Source organism: Neopelma chrysocephalum, unplaced genomic scaffold (genome assembly GCF_003984885.1).
Source record: "Neopelma chrysocephalum unplaced genomic scaffold, ASM398488v2 Primary Assembly neopelma1_24, whole genome shotgun sequence".
NCBI lineage: Eukaryota > Metazoa > Chordata > Aves > Passeriformes > Pipridae > Neopelma > Neopelma chrysocephalum.
The window spans coordinates 17,759,790-17,770,874 of NW_020897693.1; positions in this window are offsets into that span (position 1 = coordinate 17,759,790).

An 11,085-nucleotide genomic window follows, 5' to 3' on the forward strand; every position below is an offset into this window, starting at 1 on the left:
GGAAGAAATTAACAAAGCCCAGAGATTGTGTTGAATCAGCTCCGATTGGGTGAAAGGTAATTCCGGCAGGGGGAGATCGCAACCACCGATTCACCGACCCAAATGAAAAGAAAGACTGAGCATGCAGACTAATTAGCATTAAACAACAGAGCATAGAATGCTAATTAATAAAAAACTCGGTAACCCTTGTAGCCAATGAACTACCTTTGTTCCATAGCAAACAATGCCTTTGTTTGCTAAAACGTATAAATAGTGTACAGTTTTCGTAGAGATGGTGCTGGCTTTGTGGATTTGCCACCCAAGCACCCCTTCTTGCGCAGAACTGGAAATCAGTCAAATACCTCGACTCTGTGTGTGGATTGGCCTCTTGCACACTGGGTGAAAGAATCTACTTTGGGACAATAGGGGCAGCCAGCAACTAGGGCAGTTTAGCGAGAAGCAGTCCCCTGAGTGCAGTCCCCAGTCACCCCACTCAGCCAGGAGTGAGAGGCTCCCTGCGGGGCCACTGGGGAAGGGCTGCCGCTCTCATGGTCCTTAATGGTGACCAGCACTCCATCCACGCTGGGCAGTGGGCAGCAGGAGGGGACTGGTAGTGGTCCCAGTGTTGGGAACAACACTGCTTGGCTGGCTTGTGTCAGCATCCTTTGTATGCTGGTTGGAGCAAGTGGGATCTGGATGTTGGACATGCATTGATTTGCTAACACAAGTTTTGTCTACAGCCCACACAAATCACAAGTCTGTGCTCTGCTGCTTAAGCCCTCTGTACAGAAATAAGGTTTGCATTTTTAAGGTAAATAAAACCTTCCCGATACGACCTAAATGAAGTAGGCATGATAACATAGTGCAAACAGCTCATGAGGTCAGCACAGGGAAGTGTTGGCTGTCTAGGTCCCCTTGCTGTTGTGACAACTTTGAAATCTAACCAGGAGAATGTCTCTGCCAATGCCACTAACCTCTCTGGTGCAGCCTGTGCTGAACTCTGCATTACCCGGCTACATTGTAAACTATACAGGTGCTAACTACTTTCCAGGTAGCCTGAGTATTTGGGTAAGCTGTACACATTCTCATGCTAAAGCAATTACCCCACAGTCCCACATCATCATTCCAGGTATAAAAGACTCATCTGCCCATATTCACATGTCAAAATGTCCCACCTTCTCTTAATGGTGCTTTATAACAAAGGAGCCTTTTCAGTACCAAACTCTAGCATGTTGTGGACTCAAACTGCTGGACAGGATGAAATAAATTAAAATTAATGCTCGATTCCATGTGGCGGGGGAGGCAGCAGTGAGCTCTGTGTTGAACATTGGTCAGTATGATCCCCCACTCCTTATTTCAGCTGAGACTGCTGCAAAGTGTCTGGTCTGCAATGTCCTGGGGCCCAGCAATTTGCAGGGGACATAATTAAGAGGATTTTGGAGGCAAGGCCAGCAGCTTTAATGGCCCCTGTAGCAGTCTGTGCTCTTTCAGTTGTGAAGGACAGAAAAATGTGGGGACAAAAATGATGTATTTAATTAGACCAGTTGATGTGGCTGGAAAATGTTTCAGGCATAACATGCTTATCTCAAATCTTTGAAGTCACAATTGATTTTTTTTCTCCTGGCTTCATCAGTTGGTTTAGTAAAAGATGTTGCCTTTCCTCACAGCCCTTCCCCTTTAAACAGCATCTGCGTGCTGATGAGAATCACATTTCCTCTGGACAGAGAAAGTTAGTGCCTGTGTGCTTGCTTTGGATTGCCCAAATGCTACACAGGGTGATGGAGACTTCTGTGTGCATGCTGAGCACCTTCTCTCACCCTTACACCTTGTGATGGGTACCTGGTAGAGCCCTTGCAACCCCAAGTGAGTTTTGCCTGCTCACCTCACCAGCCTCCCCTCTCTGCCTGCCTGCACAGCCGGGAGTGCTGGTATGCATGGTGCTTGCCTGAGCTCACATGGGGCATGAAATCCCGGAGATGCAGACCTGCAGATCCTGCTATGGAAACAGAAGAGATCGTGACTCTGCAGAGGAGCTGGCATTCAGGCATGGAAAGCTGCTATCGAAATGACCAACTACTGTCCCCTCTAGCTCAGCTGTGCTTTGATACCACTGGGAGAAGTGCAGCTAGCACTTAGTCATTGCAAGCTTCCTATCCTCTGTCCCTTCCCATCCGCCTTCTTCCAGTGCCTGGCCCAGCAGTCCTCCCATAAATGGCAATGGTCAGGGAAGAAAAGAAAGCAGATAGGCTAGGTGCGGGGCACTGGGTTGGTTCTAGAGGTCCTCACGGCCTGTTACACATATCTGTGGCTTCAGCATCACACATTTGTCTTGAATTTCAAGGAAATGACCTCTCCTGCCACTAACATTGCAAGAATGACAGTGCCTCTGGCAGAATCAGAGCCAGATATAGATATTTTTTCCCCCTCTCTACCACTTGCTAGTGTTGTTCAGAGTGCCTTCTCTAAACTAAACACAGAAGTTGGAGCAGTCCTCAAACCCAGTCCTCAATTCCATCTTGTCTGCTCATTCAGTGCACAGAAGATTACTTTGTCTTGCAGAAGTTTGAAATATCCAAATCAATAAAATGTTCATTGCTTCTCCTGGGGGATTATTCTATAGCCTTATCACACATGTATGGCACGTCTACGTGGGAGAATTGACCAGAATAGCTCTCTCAGCTCTGCCAATATAACTCCCTGGTGCTGACAGTGTATTCCAAAATAAAAGTGATTTATTCTTGAATAATCAAGTAGTTCTGTGATAGTTGTGCTGGTCAATCTCTCTAGGCAGAGCTTGTCTACAGCATGGTTGTGACAAGTGCTTTGAATAAAGCCTTTCCAAGGTGCAAAAACTGACTGGCAGAGTTACTCTGCATAGCTGTGTCTGCCTACCTACCTCACAAGGATCTTTGCTTTGGGGGGAAGGTGTTTTAAAGTTGTGATTTAGAAATTTCAGAGTAAAAGTGGTAATGAACAGGTTATAATGCTAATTGAAGCTGTTGAGACAATGTAGCCTGGCCTACTGCACAGCACCAGCCTTAGGCTTTCCTGAATTAACCCCTGCTTGAACTAAAGTTGATCTTTTATGAAAAAAAATTAATTTTGATTAAAAATACTTCCAGGGAGACTGAACTCCATAGGGCACTAGCAATGTTATTCTGGTGGCGGTTCTTTCCCACTAAATAATGCACACTTGTTTTCATACTTGGCATTGCCTGGTTCAAGTTTTCAACTTCTGGGTCTTATTACAACTTTGCTGATTTTTTTACAAGCAAGCGCTTGCAGGCAGATGAAGTTACCTTTTAACCTAGTTTTTGGAGAAGATAAATAACTTTGACTTCCTTACAGAAGATGTTTATTATGCTACTACATAATAAACCGCAGCACTTCCTTATGCAGACGAGACCTCGATGTTTTCCTGCCCTGCTGCCTGGTTGCGTATTAACATGGTAACACATATTGTGAGGAGCCAGCACAGGATTATTTCTGGCTTAGGACTGTGCTGCTTCATGTTCCCTGAGTGCTTACAAAATAAACAATTTTCACTAGTGGAGGTCTGAGGCTAGAAAATAAGCAGCTTTGACAGGCTCCTCATGTTGGGAAATCTGGCTAGTAGTGTCCTTGCTTTCATGTCTTGTGATGAGCCTGTGTTGGTGCTGGCATGCACATCCACATACGTGCCCTCCTGTGTCTTATTTAATCCTTTCCCAAGTGAATAGAAAACCTTTTAAAATATGACAGGTGCTGTTCATCCGAGGTGAGAGCTCTCCCCACTTAAATTAGGTGACCTACTTGACAGTCTGCAAATCAGCTGATAACCAGCACCCAGCTGATAAAACAGCAATAGGCTTTGGGATGTACATCAAACCCAGTGGTGAGACAGCATAAATTGCATTTCCTGGCCACACAAGAGGCCTGGACATATCGACCAGTGTGTTATTGTAGAGATAGGCCCTCTGTAAGTCATGTAAAATAACAAATGAAGCAGCAGAAAACATTGCCAATTTTCTTTCTGAGTCTTCAGGAAGAGGCCTTTGAAGTTAGAAATAGGACTCATTCCACTACGTGGAATGGGACATGGGAAGAAATCAGCTCAGCAGTGAGGTCATTCCAGTGTATTTAAGAATTTATTGTTCCTTGCAAGTATAGGTATCTGATTTCCAGTTAATACAAGCATCCTTGATGCTGACATTTAAAAAGTACAAGTCAAGACATCAATTTAGCTTTATATATGTATAGACAGACACATATACACAAATATGTATGTAAGTATATGTATATCTGCGCATATGCATATACATATGTGTGTGTGCATGCTCAGACTACATACAGGCAGTGTGGTGTCACAACGGTGTCCAGGCAGGGACCAACAACCTAGGAAGGTTCTCCTGTGACAGGAGTACTACTTTACTGAACCTACTGGTTGGTGATTCCTCTGGTTTGCTGTGTACCTCAACAAAATTAGCTTGAGCTTTCAAGGTTTCAAATTTGAACTGAAGATATTGCCTAATAACAACAGGTCTCAGCTGTCACACCATTATTTAGTATTTGCTGATAATCAATATATGAGAAGAAGGCCAATGCAAAACCTAAGCCTGATTTATCAGCTCAGAATAGCTGAATCAGGTCTCTCTGCTAGAGTAATAAACATGAATCAGGGGGAGAGAATAATCTCTCAGTATTGTCCTTAAATAACACCTGTTTCTAGTACTGGTGTTTCCTATTACAATACAGCATCTTTCCAGACTCCCCCTAGTTTGTAGGAGAAATGGCCTTGGCAGGGTAGTGCTGCTGTAGGTCTCTATTGTACAGGATAATAGATGTTGCTGCAGTCTCATTGTAGAAAAACATAGAGCACCAGGGCAGTCCAGTGCAGAGGCAGCCCGATGTCACTGCAGAATAGGAACATTTTTGATCAAGGTGAATTTATTAGCTGTGGTTCTGTGCCACCTTTGTTGGCCCAGACAGCTGTTGCAAATATGCATTGGTGCCTGCCCCACATACTGTCCTCCAGCAGCTAGGTGGCACCAGCTGGAGACTGCTTGAATCCAGCTATGCCCAGCTCAGACACCTTCCTGGACCCTAGAACATGGGGGGACTCATACAGAATCTGCTGAAGCTCAGTCCAGAAGGGGCTAACTCCCAGCTGGATCCAAACCAGCTTTGAAACTGGATCAAAACCAGCACTGCCTGCACATCTCTGCACGTTTGGTGCCAGGCCCCTGGAGCAGTCATGCTGACTCAGCTCTGTAGAGAGGCAGTGGGGTCCAACAGGACCTCTACAATGGCTCTGCCACATTAAAACAGCCCTGGGCTTTGCAGACCTGACCTGTTTCTGGAAGCAGTGCAGGTGCCCCATCAGCTAATATACTTGGCCACGTCTCAGACTCTCTCTGCATCTGGGGCTTACTGAATCCCCAGCCTGGACAATCTCACTGATCTTAAGTGGTTAGCAGCAGCCTAAGAAATAGGCAAATGGTGTAAACGGGTTCAATCAGGATGCCCTAGCATGGCCTCACTTCCATCCCAGGCATCTGGGTCTCTGCTTCAGCTGCTCCCTGGGGCTAGGAATGGCCAGCAGGGAGGCTGGGGAGACCACTCCTTCCTGGTGGTCATTAACATAAGAAATAGTTTATGAAGGTTTCTCCTGGTTGTCTTGTCCTTTCCTGGCCTCCTCCACTCTGGACTGGGGAAATGGTGGGCATCCGCTTTGACAATGGGCAGACACAGGAGGTGAAGACAATAGCAACTTCCTTCCAACCCAGATTACAGCATCACCATCTGGCAAATCTCGGAGCCCGAGTCCTTCCCCTGCCCTGCTCCCCCGGCGTGAAAGACAAGCTCTGCCTGAAAGAGTCACATCTGACTCCCTGCTGAAATATCTTTAACAGCGCTGGTGGGGAAATGATCTGGGTTATAAGGTGTGGCTGTGGCAGAGGTAACACTAGAGGGCAGGGCTGGCACACGGTTGGAGTCTTCCCAGGCAGGGCTTGGACAAGCCTGGGGCTGTACTGGGGCGCAGTTGGGCAGGACTGGGGCGAGGCTGGGGCAGGGCTGGGTCTGGGGTCGAGGGGAACCCTGGTCTTGCTGTCCCACTTCGCCTGCCCGCTTGCAGCCGTGAGAGGCGGGAGTTGGTGCACACCGTGCAGCAAGGGCTGGGAGCTCTCCGACTGCTGCTTTCTAGGGTGCGTGGGGATGCTAAGGCAAGGGGCACATCTCCAGCTGCCCATGCTGAGCTGCTCTAAGCACCTGGCCTCTGTCGCTGCCCAAGAACAGTATGGAATCAGACCCCGAAGGCCCGGTTGACAAATTAGAAATCACAGCATGACACAAAACATCACGGATTATATACACTACCCAGTTCCTGTATGTTTCCCATGCACCCACCCATCTCCACCTCATCCCTGTGAGCTGCGGCAGCCTCTCGTTTCCATTAACACCAGGCAGGAACTGGCTGGGACCTGACTGCCTGCGCGGCAGAAATGACTTAACAAGGCAGGGTGAAAACTGGCAGCCCACGGCAAAAAAGTGAGCTAGGTGTGAAGCAGCTGCTGTTTTGTCCCTCTGATTCTGAAGAAAAGGGGAGAACCTTGATGGAAGCAGACACCATCCCAGGGTGGCCCCCAGTTTGGACAGATGGCTGGGGATCTGCTTGCCATGGCTCAGGAGCAGCCTGGCTGCAGAGATGCTGAGCTCTCTGCCTGGAGCTGGAAATTCCCCCACTGCCAAGGCCAGGTCAGGGGAGGGAACAGCAGCCCAGCTCCCTAAGAGTAGGGCGGGCAGGTAGTGGGCTGTGATTTATGAGGCAAGCCCTTGGAAACTCTCTGAACCCAGTGCTTAAGTGCTTCTGAATGGCAGCATTAATTACTATTAAAAACACACATTTATATCTCTCTCACCTGCTTTAAATCCTGTGAAATTAGATTTCCTACCCATCCCTTCCAGCCTCCATGGCAGCTCAGAGTGTTTTATAGGCCTATAAAGCCCCACAGTAGCTGCTGTCTACATGGGCTCTTATTTACGAGGCCTTTAACAGTCTTCCTGGCTGCACCATCTGAGCCCCCTAATCACTTAGTTTCCCTGTCCCTCGGAGAGAGTGGTCCCCTCAGCAACCCCACCGGCCATTCCTCCCCATAGGGAGTGGCTGATGCAGAGACCCAGCTACCTGGGATGGGAGTGAGGCCCTGCCAGGGCATCCTGATTGAACCCATTTACACCATTTGGCTCAGGCTCTCTGGTTTTATGTAGAAAAGGGATTCAGTGAGACAAGCGCCTTGTGACAGGGTTGTGAATGTCCTTGTTTGCGTGTCTTTTTACAGCAGAGTCATGTCAGGCATCACCAAAAGCCACCCAGCACCTGCCAGGGCTGGGTTAAGACCCCAGATTTACTGAGCAGAGAGATAGTAGTTTGAATGTATGTAAAGTTATGTTTGTGTAAGTCTCCTGTAAAAAGCAAATATAATGTCCACGGATTATCCTTTATTTTGGGGGCAAACTATGTAGAAGTACCTTAAAATAGCCAGCTTTTCTCTAGTGGACTGCAACCATTTTGCAACTCATCATATATTGAATGCCTTGATGTTGTGTTTAAAAAGGTACTATGCTTTTGGACTAAGACATGACCCTCATTTTGCTGGGGGTCTTCTTGACCCCAGACCACAGAGGACAGGGTGAAGTGGAGTCTGAAGTTTGATTCTTCTCCAGGTCTCTCCCATATAATTTCCCCACCTGCCCTCCCAGCACTTCTGGGTCCTCAGATCTGCTAGAGACCAGATGATGCTCTAGGGAACTGGCAAATTTGTGTGCCTGTATCAGCCTGCCAGGGAGGAAGTGATAGATATCTCTGCCTCCTGACTCCCAGGCTAAGTGTGTTAATTTATAGATTGTATCTGTCACTCCTGATAAACGATGTCTTACTTCCCTAATGCTGTCTTCAAATTGAGTTTTTAAGGCTAGGTCAGGTGGAGAAACCAAAGCGTGACTCCGCTTTTGCTTTGCTCTGGCTTCATTCTCTGCAGTTCGGCTGAAGGTGGCTTCTCAGGTAAGAGGTGGAACTGGTGTGGCAGAGTTGTTCCCCTGCTTTGGTGGCCAATTGGCGGCATCCATCCCTAACAGGGCTCCAAAGTTCCCTGCCTGGCTCCCTCAAGTGCTTGGTTTGCTCTGATGTGTTCTTGGGGAGTGCCAGCTGAGGCATCTCTCTCCTCATCCTCCTCCATCCAGCTCTATTCCCAGTCTCTTACAGCACTGCTGAGCTGACTGAGATGGTGGAGGTAGATGGAAGACCTTTCTAAAGAGGATGTCAGAGCCTGAGCTTCTTCAGGAGCACAGGGCATTACCAGAAAGCTTCCAGCATTGGCTTCTGCCCACACCTGAAGCCAACAGTATACCTGTTATCACCCTCCAGGGAAAAGTGCCATTTTACTTTCTCTGCATGTTTCAGGTGGGATCTGTTGAGCATTAATCCCTTCAGGGGATGTGTCTGAATGAGCTCAAGCAAAGCTTTGGTGAGCATCCTTCTCCAGCAGCAAAGAGGACTATTTTCTGGAGCATAGCCAATGGCTTAGAGCTGTACATACGTGAGTAGCTTTTGCTCCTCCTCCGGGGAGCTGACTAACAAAGTTAGGAGTTGGCCAAGCAGGCTAGGATTAAGCATGTAATTGCTGTAACAATCCTGGGGTTATGGTGGTTAAAGGCATGTGCATAAGACCTGTTTAGCTTGTCATTATTAAGCCTTGGCTATTTTCTTGTTCCCTGAGAACAGTTTGTTGAAGCCACCTCTTTATACCCTTTCTGCCTGGGTATCACGGCAGTAACACAAAATAAATCAGCCCAGTGAATACCTTCTACAGGTGACGAAAGAGGAAACCAGTAATGCCTCACAGAGGCAGGAACCTTCTGCTCAAGGCTGACTCTGAAACCTAGTAAACTGTCATCCAAACTACACCATAGCCCTTGCCCAATTTCTAGCAGCCACAGCAGTCAAAATTTCCCTGCACAACAATTACAGCCATTTGAGATCACAAATCCTGCTGCACATTGGAAACTAAAGATGATGGAGCTGGGAACAATAAACTGAATTTGAACTTCCAATTAAAGAAACACAGAGGAGATGGCTGTGATTTGATTCAGATTTAATTCAATCCAAGTTTCTCCCTTTCAAGGTTTGTTTTTTTCCCCCAGCGGCTGCAGACTTTCCCATCCGCTGCAGTGCAAGCTGCAGAATAAACCTTGCTGCTGAATTTAGGTCAAGCTTGCCAGGGAATACACTGGGCCTTGGCTATTATTAAATGAATATGGATAGCATGAAGACCACACTGCAAATGTGGGAGTGTATGCTTTAAAGCCAGCACCTAGCTTTGTTGCACCTGAAGGACCTGTGAGCAATCGAGGGGGACGGGAGCTGGCATGGAGCAGAGGTGATCAAACATACTCGTGAGCTGTGTCTCCCAAAACTAATAAGATGGAACTCTCAGCCTCCCTGTGGCCTAGGATCTTGGTAATGAGGATGCAGCAGCCCAAGCGCAGAAGAAAAAATCCTGGTCAGAGGAATCCAGGGCAGAGCGGAGGCTGACAGCAGAGTTCTCCCCAGCTGCCTCCTCCCCTGCCATTTCAGCTGGTTGCAGAGGAGATTTTCACCACATTATATTTGTACTTTTTAGCGTCCGGCTCCTGTTGGCACGATGCTGAACATTCTCACACCCAGAGTATTAAAAAGAAGGACCCATGAGAGCCCAGCACCCATGACTGAGTGGGAGGAAATGGGGCAAGGAGCCCTGACCTCCCAAACTTTTTGGAGCAGCGGGAGAGCAAGTGTGGGCTGCCCACAGGCAGGAGCTGCTTCTGGACATCCAGCTGTGAGCCTGTGAGAGCTGAGGAGGAAAAACCTGTGTGAGGCTGAGAAGCAGGCTCAGACTGGGCATGGGACCGGGAAGGTGACTCAGTGCTCCTGCTGCAGTGCAACCAAAGCAATTCCTTTTTTCTTTCTCTGTGTATTAACCATGTAGGATATGAGCAACAAGAGGGCAGCTGACAGTGCTCCAGTGCATGGAGCAAGTTGCACCCTGCAAATTATCCCATGGATTAAGGCAGAGAAGGGCCATATTACGCCTCACAGAGGAGCTGTTGGCTACTGTAATGTAACCCAGGAGCTGCAGGGCTCCTCAGAGCAGCTTGTATTCTGATGACAGAGGTGCGTATTGTGACGTTGCATCCCTGCTGCCCCGTTTTGTGTGGGTTGGCTCAAGGTTCATATAGTCAGAATGAATAGTTTTCTTGTCTCTTTGAGATTTTTTTTTTACCATCTAGACATTCTTTCTGATAAGAAAAACTCCTTCTCTCCGCAGGCATCCCTTCCTTGCTTCCACTTAATCTTCAAAGGATATAAAAAGCATATAAAGACCCTTCCCAACAGCTCAGTGAATGCAAGCACTCACATAACTTCTGCCTTGAGCCCCCACTCTGGTTCTCTCTGATCCCCAGTATTCCCTGCCAGCTGGGGCAGACAGGCTGGAGAGAAACAAGTACCAAAGGCCAGAGGGGAAACATCTCACAGGCCCAGACGGTCCCACAACAATATGTCCTACTGGTCCTGCTGAAGGTGCCTGGGGGCTGACAGGGAGAGGAGTGAGGCCTGTTGGTGTGCATCTTGTCCCCAGCTCATCCCCTGCCCACGTTCCCAGCACACTTGGAATGGCATTATGCCAGTCCCCCCAGCATCACTAGCTGTGCCTCTCATTACACGCCCTGTGCTGAACTCCACTCTCCCCCGCACGTGGGGAGAGTTTGTGCTAACAGGGCTGCCATGACTGATTGCCTGATAAATATAACTGAAGTCGATGGCTGATCCTGGTGTTATTACCGGGAGCTGCTGATGGGAACTAACAGTAGCTGGGGTGCAGCCGTGGTGTCTCCTGCCCTTGCAGCAGCACAGGGGACTACTGGGCGGTCAGTGCCATACTCTGGGTTGCTCCCCTGCTGCCTCCTCTGAGCTAGGAAAATGCTCTGCTGTGCAGCCCTGCTGTATCCAGCTAGCTCAGACAGTCCTTTAAGCTGCACCTTTTTGATCACATGGAATCTTTCCCTCACTCGTACACCTGAAGGAAGCCC